At 36.2% G+C, this 17,719-nt stretch overlaps 1 protein-coding gene across 1 annotated transcript in view; it reads right to left on the bottom strand.

Annotated features, from left to right (window-relative positions):
• The window catches only part of smyd3 (SET and MYND domain containing 3), a 1,300,831-nt gene that overhangs the window by 840,787 nt on the left and 442,325 nt on the right, over nt 1–17,719 (bottom strand). The window lies entirely within an intron of this gene.

The following is a 17,719-nucleotide window of genomic DNA, read 5'->3' as shown; positions in this document are numbered from 1 at the left end:
CTAAGTTCTCTCGTGTAATCTGTTAATGTTGTTTAAAGAGTGTTTGACTACCTGTTAAAACAAGTCTACTATCTGTATCAAGTTAATTAAGCCAGGTAGTTATGCTTTTAAGAAAATGATGAATAATGAAACACCTTCGCTCTTCAAGAAAAATGATGGTAGTGCTAAGACTGCTGTCTGCAGAGATGGTGGAAATGTTTGCATTAAAGAAATCATGCCTTGATTTACCTCTGTAGTTGCAACTCCATTTATAAATTGATACTTCAAAAGAGGACTAGTAGTAGTAGTAGAAGCAGTTGTAATTGTAGTATCACATGTAGCGATTACACTGAAATTCTTATTTGCACAGGAGTGTGCTACTGTCCATGCTGGCTCCTTGCATTGCAATTTTACAAAAAGTCTTAGGGCTCACATTTAAAAATAACATAATAACAGATTAGCCCAACCCCCCAGTGTTATGTTAATACTGCAATAGACTTTGCATGACAAGTAAATTTGAACTTTAGCTTGAAATTCAGGCCTGTTTTGATTTAGGGCATGCAAACAATATGCTGTTGTCCCTGTTAATGTCATGGTCATGAACTAAAGTTCTTTTTGATGTCATGCATTCTTTTTGCCATTTTCTGCTTGCAGTCTGCATAGATATTTGCCTGTTTTGAGTTCATGTGTATCACTGTACATATCCATTATTACTTTCTATACTTTTCACATTCCTCTTTATTGCTGCCTAATGTTAATATGTTAACACTTTCAAAAAGGAAACTTGCACAATTAAGTTGTTTTGACGCTTATTTACAAAGTATTACTAAGTGATCTGTGTCTTCTATTTTGTTTTTAGGCAGTATTTGACAGATAAATGCATGCAAGTAATTCTGTTCAGTCCTTGTTTGAAATTAACATGCCTAGCTAACTTTACCATACTAGCCTGTTGAGTGAATGGCCACAGCTTTTCCTTCTTCCATTAAAATAGTTCAGTGTGCCTTGTATGATCCTGCTAGTGTATCTTATCTACAAGGAAATGATAAAAAAACTGTAATTCTTACAGAGGCAACCATGTAAGCTTTACAGATGCAACTTTAAAGAGAGGTTCACTACATGATACAGTAGATGCTGTTGGGACAGGCCTGCCTACCACCAATCCAATGAGAAAATTCATCAATGAACTGAAAAACAAAAATAGTCATATATTATACACTGTCTAAAAATGAATATCTGGATAATAAAAAACAAAAAGTGAATGATTCCTTGCCACATATTATTATTATGAAGTAAATTGAGAATAATATTTCTTAAATTGTTTTCAGAAACAGAAACAAATTCTCACTAAGTATGCTTATTCACTAAAAACTGCTAAATGAGGTGATTTTCTCATGTTTTAGGAAACCCTGTTTAGACTTTATATAATATGAAAAAGAAGAAAAAGCAGAGTTTTCAGTAATATGTGGGCAATTACTAGAATTAAGCAGTAAAACAAATTCAATACTTGTTTCTGCTTTCAAGTAAATACAGCTGAAACATATGTGCCACAAATTTGTTTTTTTGAATACATACTGATTTTTTATTCCTTTGTTCACACTTACACGTGCCTCAGTCTTGGATTTTGATATATTTCATTGGGAGATTTTATTTTTGAGTCAAACACTTTTCTTCACCAAAACAAAGAAAACAGCTAGCAACAAAATGATACTCTAACAAAAAAAGAAAATCTGAAGATGTTTTTTTAATACACATTGACCCTTAGGCCAGTACTTAGTTATATGATTCTAGCATCTTTTACAGGAAATCATTTGGATAAATCTCCACTAATAGACTCATTTAGTAAATTATGGTACAGCAATATTTGCCCATTTCTCCCCAAAATTTGTGTAAAAATTACTTTGGAAAATGTCATAGACAGTGGTTTTGAGATTTTCCCACAGATTTTGGGTGGTACTAAAGGCAGAGTTCTAACTGGGCCAATAAATGACAGCTATTTTCTTAATTTTATGATACTGCAGTGTTGCTATGGCAGTGTGCTTTGTATACAGTAATTGTTTTACTGAAAAACAATCTTCACTATTTAGAGGTGCAGGCATTGCCTAGTATATGCCCCATTGTGTCCCTTCATTTCCACAATATTATGCTCGCACCCACTATCATTTTAAATGGAGATATTATAACTTTGCTTACATTCAGGGTTTGAATATTCAGTTGAAAAAGATACATTATAGTCTCATCACACAGCAAAAATTGCAGCCATATCTAATATATTCAGATCTTATAGGTGGCATTTTTCAAACTCCTTGCAGGTAAATGATTTTTTTAGTCATTTTTCCATAAAAGACCTCTTTATGGAATGCCTTAAAGATCGCTGCTTCATGAATATCATATTAATTACAGGTTTGACTGCTGTTACACAGTGACAGTAGGTTTGTAAGTAGCTGTACTCTTGATAAGTACTGCATTTTTGATGTCCATCAGCTAATGTTATGGGGCTGACCTAATCTACACACCAAGGAGTTATTTAATATTTGGTCAACTTCTCTAAAACAGGTGGGGCTGAGCTGCAAGGGATGTCTAACACCTCTGTAGTGATTTTGTACAATTTTTCACACTGATCTACATCATAACAAACTTCTGATGTGCATGTGCATATCTTTATATTTAAGTGTCTGCCATGCTGTAAGACAAGAAGGTACTGTATTAGTCCACATAAATTCATTTATAGCACATGATTTACTAATTTCCTGCCTATCAATGAAGCATTAGGGCAATCTCATAAACCAACTCTGAATGGAACACCAGTCCATGGCAAGACAAACATATCAACACACCCAAACATGCAACAGAATATACTTAGAGTTGTTAATTAACTAACATACAAGTCACTGGAATGTGGAAGAAAACCCCACACAGAAACTGGAAGAATCAGCAAACTCCACATATAATATGCAGTGACCACAAAAGGCTCTGAACCTAGTGTATTGAAGCTACTGTAGGTATTAAGTCATCCATTTTTCATTTTATGTAAATCGTTCAAAATAGTTTATATTTTTCATTTGATTTGGCATGGTGTGATACTAAGAACTAAGAAAAAAGATCTCAATTTATTATTTGTACTCCACAAAGACAAATTGTGAAGAAAAGTGTTGGTAGAGGAATGAATAGTGGTCTAAGGCATCGTAATTGTGTTTACATTAATTAATTGTGCACGTCAACTTTATCTTGTATAGGTACATTATTTATTATTTTCTCAAGATGAAATGCTTCCATTCTAGTTTAATGATTTGTTTTTTGCATCTCTGAACTATGATGTTAAATTTTAATTGTAACAACTATGACAAAAATTACACTAAAAATACTAAAGATCAGTTTTAAAGACATTCCTCGCTCTTCACAGTGAGTTGGACTCCAAGATTTCACACTAAAAAGAGAAATCTGCAAATATCAAATGATTCTCCCATCCACTTATACCAGCACAAAAGTAATATGTACTGTTTGCACTTCATCTCTGTAAGCATACTTTATAAATTTCTTACTAAATAAAAGTCTCCATAAAAATCAAAGTAACATCTTACCTGTAATTTAGACTGTTGCACAGCAGTTAGCATGGTTATTTGCCACTATGCGAATCAGAGTTTGAATCCGATGCCAGTTCTCTGTGCGGAGTTTGTATGTTCTCATTTTGTCTATATTGATTTTCTCTGGGCACTCTCACATATCTCATTGTGAATAAGTGTTCTAACTGGTGGACTGGTGTCCAGTCATGAGTTGTTTCTTGCTTTGTGTCCAATGCTTCTGAGACAAGCCCTCATGTCAGTGTTGAGAAATAAGTAAATTTGAAAAATGGGGAAAGGAGACTTGTATTATTTTGTGACTAATAAATTTTTTTGTTAGATCTTCAAGCCAAATGTTGAGGTCACATCTTCACAGTTATTATTATTTTTATTAGTGGTAATAGCAGTAGTAGTAGTAGTAGTAGTAGTAGTAGTAGTAGTAGTTAGTCATCAGTAATTTAAGCTACTTGTCGGGGTAGGCTGTGTGTTAAAGACAACATTTCAAAATCTGTTTAGTTTGCAATTCAGAAAGGTCTGTTTCTGGATGCACACAGCTGAGACTTTTGAAAAGAAGTTGGTTTGCATAAAATGCATTAAGTAGTACTTGCATTGTTGTTTTATTTTGTATTTAATTCTGGCCATTCATTTTGCAGATTTCATTTACTAAAATAACATAGAGCATTCCATTGTTTTTTTTTATTTGAAGTATTCAAAATCTTGCTATTTTGTCTGTCTATTAAACGCCAACCATCAAAATATCTTGTGTAGTTGAGTAGTTCTTTGGACAGATACTTTTATACTTTTCCCAAATAAATTTTCGGATGAATAGTTTTACTTGAGTATTGGTTTGTGCAATTCTACAGTAGCTTAAATTCTGTCTCTTTCTCTTTCATTTGTTCTTCTTCTTACTGGATTGATTTTACAGTAAAAGCTTGAGAAGTTTATTACAATTCAAAACATCTGCTATCTCTTTATCCTTTACCCAAATAAGCAGAATTTCTTGAAGTGTTTATACTAAAACATTATTATTACAAAAATATACAAAGCTAGAAATAAATGATCTCCATGAAGGTTTTTCCACCACTGCACTGATTCATTGGTGAACGTCACAATCTCCATACCTTTCATAATAAAGGAAGATTCTCATCTTCCTACACTGAAGGCTGTTGGTCCCCACTTAACATGCAAAAAGCAAGACCGCCTTTTCCAGGAGGGGATAATGACCTCAGATTTGAAAGTGCTAATTCTCATTCTAAATACAACACATTTGGCTGAGAACCACTCCAGTTGAGATCAGATGTCTCAATATGATGAGATATTACTATTTATAAACAACCTTGATATTCGACTCAAGTCATCAAACTGTATAGCCTACAAGAATTGCTTGTGTCTGAATATCCTCTAAGCAAAAATCACCAACAGGACTGAAGACAAGAAATCTTTGAAGAGACTTGACTTAACAGCAAGAGTGCAAACAGAGAAATCACAAGTCTCAGAACCAGGTGTAGCCAAGGGGGTAGATTTCAGGTTTGAAACAAACATTTTATTAAAGTTGCAGCTCATTCCCCTGTCACATTAATACCTGGCTACACCCGTACATACAGTGCTATTGTACAGGGTACATGGCCTTCTCCAAGTCTACAAAATACAATACAAAATGGCAAACTTCAAAGAATGCAAACATTTCTGTGCAAAAACAAAGAGCAAACCTGCTGTTCCACAGCCAGAACAGAAACTAAATTGCTGTTCCTGTCTGTTATCTAGGGTACAGCTCTGAAACAGAATCTTCACTTTAATAATCAGGTATTACATTAACAGAGGAGGCTAAGGAGTGTCATCCCTCAATGAAAGTACCTCAATTTCTTAACTTTTTTTAAATTCCGAGGACTACCGCCCTACTCTGCCAATTCTGTGGCACTGTCCTACAATTCCATTCAGTTTGAATCTGAGTAAACCCCATTTGCTGCCCCTAGAAAAACGTCAGTTTACTAATTGGGATTGGTAGGTAAGCAACACTAAAGCATTCAGTGGAAAGACAACAAACTAATAATATTTATTTATACTGCACCCTTCACTTCAATGTTATACCATTCAAAAATGCAAAATTGTATATATACTTTATCAGCTATACTGCACCAAGACTGAAGATAAGTTGTACTTTGTTTCATTTTTTTAGTCTGGTAAGATTTCTGTATTATCAAAACCTCAAATTCAGCTCTAATGCTTTTTACAAACTCATATGCGATTTGCCTTGGCTGTTAGGCAATGTCAGTTTGGAAGGTAGTTTGAAAATTTATCTGCCAGGCTTCATCAACAAGAAGTCTCTTTGATCTCTCCTTCAGGGGATGAATCTGCTGCATGTCTAAAGCTAGCATGTAATGGGTGAAATATGCACACTTTTTCTGAAATTTGATACCAGAATGTTCCGCATAGGTGCCAAATAAAATGTAATTCATTAGTAACACGTAAAGGATTACAAGTTTTACAACAATGTGATTTAGTAAAATTTAACATGCTCCGGACTGGTCATAACTGGCTCAGTTACTCCATTTTAATTCAAGTACAACAGAGCACAGAAAGTGCACAACAGAGAAGTATTTGGAACTCTTTGAGGTAGATACCACTTACATTCAATAAAATAAACAAGTAAATTAAAACTGCAATTACATATTTACATTCCACTGTGGATAACATATCATTTATTCTAGTGTTTCTAAACCCAAAAGTGAGTCACAAGTTACATTTTTTCATAATGGCAGTTGATGTTTGTGCTCCCCATACCCACACTGACAATCAAATTACCAGATGCAACCCAAAACTCACCTGGTGGGTCACTAAGATAGTAACATGGGCTAAAGTGGGCTCTTCATCTGGCCTTGTCCCATTTGGTCAAAAGAGACACTTATGCTAGAATGCTTTTCATTGACTTCAGTTCAGCATTCAACACTATCATCCCTCAGAAGCTCATAGGGAATTTGAGTCTGGTAGGCTAAAATACTTACCTATGTAACTGGATCCTGAATTACCTGACAGAGAGACCCCAGAAAGGCCACGTGGGAAACACCATCTGCAGTACCATCATGCTAAGTACTGGCACTCTCGAGGGCTATGTACTCAGGCCACTTCTGTTTACTCTTCTGTCTCACTACTGTATGGCTGCATACACCATCATTAAGTTTACTGATAACACTGCACAACAAAGTATTTGCTTCTTGAACACTGTTGGGTGATTCTTATAGATTTTTGGGTGCTGATCACGAATACCACATCAAAATATACTCATCACGTACCGTTTCAGTTTTGCCATGATTTTTTCTTATATTTGTATCCAAACATTTTCACTCCCGTAAGTGACTTATCAACAACAGTTTGTGCAACCTGAGCATGTCCAGGCATGGAATTAGGCCAGGCTTGATGCTGTTCTGTGGAAGTTGACATCCTGGGCATGCCTGGGCAGGTCTGAACGAGCTTGACACTGTCTCAGCATGCTATAAAGGTGGCTTGCATACACCGATCCTGCTCCTTTGGTTAATATAGATAGTCAGAGTGTGTATGTATAGTATCAGTATAGTAAAGTATAGTATCTGTAGCAATATAACAGTAAGCAAGCTTGATGCTATAGATGTTTTGGTGTTGAGCGATATGTCTCGTCAATGTTGTAACAGCTGCGATACATTCCGCTACATCTGTGTCGAATATACACTTGTGCCTCAGAGACGTTGGATGACTGCTCTTGTGAAGAAAGCTTGTCATCTGTATTTCGGCAGCAAAATTGGTGATCAAGACAAGGAATGAGCGCCTCACATTTGCTGTGCGACATGTGCTGTCAGTCTGAGAGCCTGGCTCAGAGGCACTCGAAAGACAATGCTGTTTACTGTTCTGATGATATGGTGAGAACAGAAAGACCATGTGATGGAGTGTTACTTCTGTTTGACTAATGTGTTTGGTTTCTCTGCCAAAAACAAGAATTCAATTGAATATCCTAATCTGCCTTCAGCAATGAGACCCGTTCCACATGACGACAGTCTTCCAATTCTGAAACCATCAGCGGATTGGACCTTAGATGAACCAGATGAAGAAACTGCAATGCAGGGTACTGACAAGTGACACTGACCCGGATTTTGAACCGTGCTCATCAGGCGATCCACATCTGATAACACAGTCTGAATTAAATGATTTGGTCAGAGATTTGGGTCTGTCAAAAGCAAAAGCCAAGCTGCTGTGTTCGAGACTGCAGGAATGGTGTTTGCTGTCATAAAGTATGAAAATTTCTGTGTTTCGAGGCCGACATCATGATATAACCAAATTTTTTGCACAATTTGACAGTCTCTGTTTCTGTTGTGACATTGAAGGATTGTTCTCGGCCTTGGGTTGTGATCACAACCCGGAAGAGTGGTGTCTCTTCATTGATTCGTTAATGTTAAGCCTGAAAGCTATTTTACTACACAATGGCAATTTTTATCCTTCAGTACCTGTTGGATATGCAGCACACATGAAAGAAACGTATGAGAATATGGAACTGTTGCTGAAGCATGTCCAGTATAGGAGGTACAACTGGAATATCTGTGGAGATCTTAAAGTCGTTGCTCTGTTAACAGGACTGCAGCTCGGCTATACAAAGTACTGTTGTTTCATCTGTGAATGGGACAGCCATGCCAAAGAGTCGCACTATTCTCGACAGAACTGGCCACTCCGTAAAAAGTTAGTTCCAGGACAGAAAAATGTGGCATATGAATCGTTTGTCGACCCGGCAAAGATATTTTTGCCTCCTCTTCACATAAAACTGGGACTGATGAAGAATTTCGTGAAAGCACTGAACACAGAAGGTGAAGGTTTTCGTTATTTAAAACGGATGTTCCCAAGCATCACTGACGCCAAGATAAAAGAGGGCATTTTTGTTGGCCCCCAGACCAGACATGTTATGAGTGACAAGCGGTTTGAAGGTCTGTTAGTTGGGCCGGAAAAAATTGCCTGGAAAACATTCAGAGACGTTGCTAACAATTTTCTGGGCAATTACAGAGCCCCAAACTACATTCAGCTGGTAGACAAATTTCTCAAAGCATACAAGACAATGAAGTGCAACATGTCACTCAAGATTCATTTCCTCCACTCACACTTGGCCTTCTTCCCCACAAATCTAGGTGCTGTCAGTGACGAACACGGTGAAAGGTTTCACCAGGACATTGCTATGATGGAGAAACGATACCAGGGCAACTGGAATCTGTCAATGCTTGCTGACTACTGTTGGACACTGTAACGTGATGCACCAGACATCGAATACAAAAGAAAATCAGGAGCAAAACACTTTTAATTCTGTTGAATTTAATAGCTAATGCGAAACATAAATGTGACTAAATATGTTATTGTCAGTAAACATTCAAATGTCTATTTCTCAGAGTTCCTACGTGATGCAGTAAAACCAAAACTATACTTTTTCATACCCAGTAGGTACCTGTCACAATCAGCAAAAACTTTTCAGGAAGCAAGACTTTTGAAAAACACTGTTGTGCAGTATAACATAGTGGTGGTACGTCTCACCCTACAAAAATGGAGATATGATGTTTGGGAGACTGATACAAGAGCAACAATCTGTCTCTTAATGTGGACAAGATAAAAAGAATGTTTTTTGACTTCAGGAAGGCCCATGCTGACCACATGCCACTGTACATTGAGGGTTTTGCTGTGGAATAGGTCAAGAACACCAAATTCTTTGGTGTGCACCTGGCAGCTAACCTTACTTGGACAATTAACAACCCTTCCATAGCCCAGAAGGTGCAGCATGTCTCGACTTACTTTGGTGGCTGAGGAAGGCAAGACTATCTCCCTCCATTCTCAACACATTCTACAAGGATACCATCAAGAACATTTTGACCAGCTGCATTACCATCTGGTTTGGGAACTGCAGTGTCTCTGACAGTGTCCCCTACAATCGATAGTACGCACAGCAGAAAAAAATCATTGGGACCGCTCTGCCCTCCATTAAAGACATCATTATTAAATGGTGCATCCAGAAAGCCATACAACATTGTGGAGTACCGCTCCCATCCCTCCCATGGTCTCTTTGATCTACATTTATCAGGCAGAAGGTACTGTAGAATCTGAATTAGTTCTGTCGGGTCCTGCAACAGCTTCTCTACCTTAGCAGTCCAACACAAGTGTTACATTTGTTGCCACTGTTGTTTTCATTAGTAGTTGTCATTATTTATTTATTACTATCTACTCAGTTACCATTTATTTATTGATAGTATACAGTAGTTCTTTAATTGTTTTGCACTTGTTCTTGTATATGCTGCTTCACAGTTCTGAGGAATGTTATTTCGTGCCTGTGTATGCTGCAATATTATGTATAGATCGTGTATGACAATAAATCCATTTCACTTCACTTGACTTGTTTATTTCACTGAATGCAACTAGCGTTTTCTCAAAGGTTTTTAATTTAATGTTTAAAATAAAAAAAAAATTTAAAAAGACTCTGGAGTACACATAATGATGAGTGCAGAAAGTGTCTCTTGGCATTAAACCAGTGGCATGTATTAAAAAAGGCCAGGTGACAAGGTCACTAAGATGAGTGTGCAAGACATCTGCTTTGTGTCTGGACACCTCAGACTCTAAGCTTACCTGGTCTGCTTCTGAATACAGAATAGTAATTTGATTAAAGCCTATATTAAAATATTATAGGAGTAAGTTTGTCTCCTTTCCACTTAAAAACCTAAAATTATTAATACAATATGTGTAGAATAAAATAAGTAGCATAAACAGATTAAAGAAAAAAAAATTTAGATATATATTAGCAGATATAAACAGTAAAATGAACACAAATGTGAAAAGTAAGCTGAAATACCTGTAAATAGAATGATGTAAACTGTACTCATTAACTAAAATTACTAATGCAGGGTCTGAAATAAAATAAGTATCACAAACAACTAAAAGAATAAATATATTTCAGATATATGATAGCTGATGCAATTAGAAAAATGAAAAATAATCTGAGAAGTTGAAATAAACAGAAAAATGTAAATTTCGCCATGAATTTGAAGATTGGCAATCATTAGAAGAACATAAGAACAATTTTAATTAGAACAGGCCATTTAGCCCAACATAAAGCAGCTCAACAAAACCTATTCAATTAGCCTGCAAAACAGCATCAAGATAAGGTCTGAAGGTGCTTCACAACTGAAGGAGTTTAATAGACTGACAGTTGCAAAGAAATGGCCAGTGTAAATACAACAAGGTGCAAAGAGGCTGTCAGGAAAATGTTACAGGACAGCAGTAGAAGTATTTTTTTCATATAGAGGTTAAGGTAATCTTAAGTAAACTATGGACAGCATTCATCTCTACTAATTTTCTTCTACTTATTTGATTAGAGAGGTATTGCTTCAGATTACTAACAAGCTCAACTGATTCCAAAAGATCCAAGTTGTCACATATGTTTTTTTGGGAAAATATTTTTTTTACAGGTAGAGTCAGGGTCTTCTTGGTGATTTATAGGTTTCTTGTAATAATTTATAAAAAAAAACAAAACAAAGTAAGCAATTTCATAACTCAATCTTAACTTGAACAAACTTCACTAAACAAAATCAGACAGGAGTCAAGTTTTGTTGTGGCTCAAATTGTGCATATTTGTGTTGACTGCCATTTGCTGTAGTATTGAAGTAGTGTAAATTAAAGCAAATTTAAATAAACAATGAATTGAAAGCATAGCAAGTGAGACCTCTAAGGGGTGTCACTGAGCCCTAAAACTCAGACACAAATATAGCACCACAGTCCCATGTTCAAAATAAAGTGACTTTTATTTATCTCAAGTGCTTTCACAGGTTTCCTTTTCCATGAAACACAATACAAATCAATACATTTGTTTCATGTCCCGAGTGACGTGAAGCAGCTACTTTTATGCTTGACCTGGAGTAATTTTGGTGCCATAACACTGCACCCAGGAAGCTCTTCAGGGTAAGGTAGAAGGAAGTCTTCTTCTGCCACAGCCCCTGGCGGCACCCTGGGACCCCAACTGAGTGGTCATCTTGAACTACGAGTCCTTTGCAACTCTGAACTGGGACAATGCCAGAGGAACACTGCCACCTATCATGTTAGGGGATGGACAACTCTCTGTTGGCAAACTTCCCCCAGTTCACCCATTGTTTCTTCTCCCTGAACCACCCCGGCCAGGATGTGCTTCTATCCACATAATACTTCCATTATGTTCTCCTGGTATCACTTTCCATCCCAGTTGGGAAGCCAGTCCATCCACTATGACACTCACACAGGTCATAATTATATAATAAACTATATGTCTTTAAATCAAAATAGCTATATTTTCACTAAACTGTAAATAAAAAGAACATTTTCTATGGTTACAAGTCAAGATTTAAATCTTGATGAGCAATTGCCATGGGCTTATATTTTGCATTTATCATTGAAACTATATTCTGAAGACACATCATATCTGCTGATAGGATCACAGGTCCATTACTATCACATGTGGATAGTACCGTGAAATTCTTACTTGCATGTGATAATAAACATGCAGGGCTTTGCCACTCTCTGTGCCATGATCAATGAAAGTAAAATCTTTACCTCAAATCTTCTGTCTTCCCTGCCTTATTTTCCCTTGTTCTAAAAATTCTCAGAACAGAATTTACATATTTACCATATGGTAAATACCTACATTTGTAATGCATGCTTTTTGCTACCCCTCTCTTTTTAATCATGTATCCAGTTCAATGACAGCACATACAGCAAGAAACAAGGCCTGAAGTCCAAATTATCACTTTCACCCATGAAGAAGGGCTTAGTGACTGGTGAGTAATTCTGAGAGACCCACCTCTAGTGGGTGCAGTTTAGAACATAGATGCAATTAGCCACAGGAGACACAAGGTGCAGGAACCACCATGCATCTGTCAGTAATAAACTTGTAACCGCTGGTTTCTTTGGTGGACATCAATGCAACATGAACTAGCAGTCACATTAAAGGTCTGCCTATGCCTAACACACACCAATACACTTTTTGACACACCCTTCTAATAGAGTACTTATTCCTTTTGCATTGAATCATAACTTTAAATATGCTCACATCCTCTTTAATAAAATCCCTGTGTGCGTCCATGTGTCCGTGTGTGTGTTTCTTCTGGTGAAGTGCGCATAGGCGGGGCGCGGTGCGATGCTTCAAAGCAGATGCTTCAAAGGCCGCCTGACGCGTCACACAAGACAGAGTGGGCGGGACCTATAAAATATTGCGCGGCCGATCCAATCGGATTTCAGTAAATGAGGTAACACCTAAAACATAAGGCACGAAAAATCCAATCGGGTACTGAGACGCGGAGACCAGCTTCCCCAAAGAGGTGGGATTAGTGTTTGTTGTTGTGCAAGTGTTCACTCTGAGGATGTCAGATTTGCGATTAAGAAGCTTGGCCCAGTAAAGTGTCAGTCGTTGAAGGGGTTTTCCTAAATATATGAATTTTCATGATATTACAATAGGATGACTTTTAAAAGTAGATTTATTTTCGCGCACATAAAATATGTTGCTGGGGAGACGCCACAAATAAAATAATCAGCTGCACGCCAGCACAGATTAAAATACTTGCTGGGGAACCGCACAGTACTTGCTGGAGAGACACCACAGCAAGCTAAAATAAAGAGAGGCAGGATAGGAGATCTTCAAACGGAAACAACTTATCAATCAACAGCCACAGAAGAGAGGATAAATGTAATATTAATTATACTTACTGTATTGTCATATACGTTTCTATTTTATTTTTATTATTATTTTACTTAAGGCTTCTTGCAAAAATATTTTTAAGAAAAAAAAATTAAGACAAGAAACAGAATGAGGTCAAAGTCCCTTGCCATTTAATATAGACGGTTCCTACTAATGTTTATGCACTACTGTTCTAGCGCCCGTTATTGTAACGGGCTTAATGTCTAGTTACTCAATAATTTTCTTTGTAATTTCATGTTCGCTGCAGTGTCTGTTATTTAATATAATTATAATAAAAAATTACACACACACACAAAAAAACTAAACCTAACTGATCATTTTAATTTAGCCAAAAATCATTCATGATTTGCTCATTCTCCAAGATATAAATTATTATAATGCCGCAAATATGTACATTCTTCTGTCCCGTCATTCTTTTTTTTTTATTGAATTTATTAAAAGCAAGTAACATTCCATACAAACAAGTCAAACTTAACAAAATTAAATTTAATTCAACCCCCACCCAAGAGAAAGAGAGAAAGGCCAACAGCCAGAGTAAAACTTTAAGAGTGGAAAAGAGGGAAGAGAATCCTTTTCCACAATATAAAAGAGTATTCCTAAATGTTATTGATTAGATTCTGCCAGGTTTCAAAAAATATTGAACAGATCCTCTTAGTGAGAATTAGATTTTTTCCAATTTCAAGTAGTATATAACATCAGTTATTCACTGACTGAAAAGAGGTGAGTTAGGATGCTTCCATTTGAGCAAGATAAGTCTACGTGCCAATAGTGAAGTAAAGGCACTTACAGTTAGTTTGTCCTTCTCCACTTTAAGCCCACTGGGAGTACACCAAACCCATCTGTTAATAGATTAGGAGAGATTGTGACACCAAGGCTGTCTGATAGGAATGCAAAGTGGTCCAGAATGATGTTAATTTGGTGCACACCTGTCATTCTTTTAACTAAACAACCAACAATTCAAACAAGTGCAGACACAGAGCTATCTATCACAAACACAGATTAAGATAATATTTCTAAATGTCAAATGGAGCGCTTGATGAAGAGACATGTACAATTTCTCTTTATGTTATATATCTTTACTTTATCCATATTTCTGTTTAAAAAATGATTTTGTTTTTTCAGCGTTTTAATGTCCCGAGAACATGTTTTGAGAATTTTTGTAAAGATGTGTTTTCGTGAAGAAGAAGAAGTGAGAAGAACATTTTGTGAATTGTAAATTCAATCCGCAGCTTTAAACTTTAAAAGTTTTAAGGTTTTCAGACACAGTAGTCTCAACAGTTGCTAAAATCTAATCACAAAGTAATGCTGATTACCTTTCATGCCTTTATTTAATTACCATGGCAATTTGCCTTTAAAGTGGGGCAAAGAGTGAAACACTGTATACGCTTCAGTGATGTTTCACTTTGCATATATTGTAATATATTCACACTGTATTATAAATACACAGCAAGTTACTCTATGTGCTGGGCACAGTGGATAATATTTATTCTAAGTTTACAGAGCTATACTTTGTAACTCAGGGACACAACATATCCTAGAAAATCTCTCAAAAGAAGCAGAAAGCATGCATTTTAGCAAAAATGTTACAGTCACTTCTCAGTGCTATAACACAATTTTTCCTTTTGTTCAAAACAAGCTTGTTCTTATCCTTTCCACCTACTGTATTTATCTAGTGGTGGACTATTTGAAACTTTAAAGAAAATAGTAGACATTTGTTAAAAATGTATTACTTACTTATTTAACTATTTCACATTTAAATATGCACTTTAACTTAAATTGTTCCTAAAAGAATGCCAGTTGAGATTTTAGCAAAGACATCTGGAGGCTATGTATCAGTGAATTTGCTCTGCTTACCATTGCACTTCTTGTTTTCTGGAGTGTTTTACTGTAATTAGTAAAAGGCTAAAAATACCTCAGCCTAGTTTTATTCTGACAGAGGTACAGATTTACTTGTTTCGACAAGAATAACAAAAGAGGTAAATATTCACTCATAAGCATGGATAATGAAATTATACATCTCACAGAAATGAACAAAACAATAAACAAAAAATAAATTATCTGCCCACACATTCAATGCACCTTCTGCGACAGAGTTTTATGGCACATCTGTTAACAGCTGGAATCAGAATAAAGGTTATCAATGTTTGAAAAATTGCAACAACATTGAAAACAGAGGTAGCACGCACTAACCCAAACTGTAAAAAAAATCATCATTATTATGTACTATATAAGAAGTCCAAAACAAAAAAAATTGGAATATTCTCACTAAATGGTAAGTAGGTATTTTAGAAGTAGCCAGTTTGTGTGTGGTATTTTCTTGTTAAATATGAAGCTCAACCTAGGATATTTATTACATTTTCATGACTACCAATTTGATAATTATCATGGAGTGTTTACTACCCTGCTGTTTTTTTTAGGTACCAGCATATCATCCACCTACTAGTGTGGAATTTTATCAAATTCAATATGTTAAAGATGTTCACTGTTTTGAGCTAGCTATTGCATAGATTTCCATAAATACAATCATTTCCTATATTCCTGAACAGGGTTGCAGGGACTGCTGCAGTCTATCCCAGCTAGCATAGGGCCCAAGGCAGGAATAATCCTGGACAGAGTGTCAGTCCATCACTGGGCAAACACACACACCAACCATAAGCTAGGGCCAATTTAGCATCGGCAATGCACCTAACCTGAATGTCATTGGACTGTGGGAGGAAACTGGAGCACACACAGGAAACCCACGCAGACATGGGGAGTACATGCACTCTACACTGGGAGGACCCAGAAAGAAAACCCACAGTGCCACCCCTTTCATAAACTTTTCAACTTTAATCACACTAAAGTGAAAAAATAAGCTGCTGATGTGTCATTAGGGTATGCCATGTGAAGGAATTATTCAAGTACAAACAATTTGTCTTTAAATTTACATTTAAATATTCAGGAACCAGAAAATCAAACACTAAGCCAGAAGCCTTTAAGTAGCTGGGATCATTGATTTCTGACACAAATACATAATACAGTGCAACATGAAAGTTTCTGAATGCCAACTGTTGTTTTTTTTAATGTTACATGTAAAAGTTGCTTTAATCAACTCTAGTTATTTATTTCATAAACAAATGGCTTATGCCAACTTATTTCAAATATTTTTTAATGGATTTGATGCATGTAATGCAAAAAGAAGGAGAATAAGTAAATAATAACCACAAGTTTCACTACTTACTAAAATTAAGTACAAGATGTTGTAAATAAATAATTAAAAAAATAAACCAAGCAATAATTGAGAACCAAGCTAACAACTAAAACAGCAAATTGCATTGCCGAAAGTTCAGAGGTAATCTAATATCCAAACATAAAACAAGCTGTCAGTTATGTAAGAGACCTGAGAAAAGTGTGGCAAGTGCCATCAGGGAACTTGGAGTTGGTCTGGAATTGTGTTTGACTGGCAGAAGGAAGACAGGACAGATGTAGGGATATGCTCTGTGAGGAGTACTTGTGTGATATAGAGCTGTGTTCGAAGGCAACCACTTCAGCTTTCCTATAATTTAGCATAGATAGGTAGCAGATGTTATAGAAGTTGTCTTTTCTATTGATAAGCAGGTATTTTTGACATCTGTGATGTTATTTTGCACTGAATTCAAAATATTTAATTCTGTACTGATCACTATTATTTTTGTCAGTTAAGCTTGTTTAATATCCTTTGTTCTCAAACTCAGCCCTGAGGTAACCCCTGTGGCTTCAGGTTTTTGTTCCAATCAGTGAGCCATTTTAACGGTAATTGACCTTATCTATTGAGCTGAGCTTTTTTATCTTCAAGCTTTCTGTAGACAGAAAAGCACAGCATCGTAATTTTAAAATTTTAAGGCATTTGGAAATATTTGTATTTGTATTTTTTACAGCTGTAAGTGCTTAATCCTCTTTTGTTTTTTCCTATTAATTTGCGTTTTTTCTGTGAAGTTTGTTCACTGAACTTTATCCTAACAATAACAATTAATAAAATGCTGAGCAGGCACCCAGACAAACAATACTGAATGTTGAAATACTCTAAATGAAACTATATCAGCGTCAGAATCACTAACATGTTCATTAGTAAATAATGATCAAATAACTAGGACACCTGGAAAAGCAGAATGAAAATCATCCTGAATAAAATCTTAAAAACCAAGATAAAATTACTATACTAAATTATCTTTATGTAAAAATATAAATGCTTGGCATATTCTAATAAAAATTTGCCAAACTTAGTTTCATAGTTTCTTGCGGCGTCCGCGGTGATGCGGGCTCTGCATCGGTCTGTCATGGTGAAAAAGGAGCTGAGCCGTAAGGCAAAGCTCTCAATTTACCAGTCGATCTACGCTCCTACCCTCACCTATGGTCATGAGCTATGGGTAGTGACCGAAAGAATGAGATCACGAATACAAGCGGCTGAAATGAGTTTCCTCTGCAGGGTGTCTGGGCTCTCCCTTAAAGATAG

This window comes from Erpetoichthys calabaricus, chromosome 3 (genome assembly GCF_900747795.2).
Source record: "Erpetoichthys calabaricus chromosome 3, fErpCal1.3, whole genome shotgun sequence".
In the NCBI taxonomy this organism is placed as follows: Eukaryota; Metazoa; Chordata; class Cladistia; order Polypteriformes; family Polypteridae; genus Erpetoichthys; species Erpetoichthys calabaricus.
Note: the sequence above shows the minus strand (reverse complement) of the source record. Positions and strands in the feature narration are given on the sequence as shown.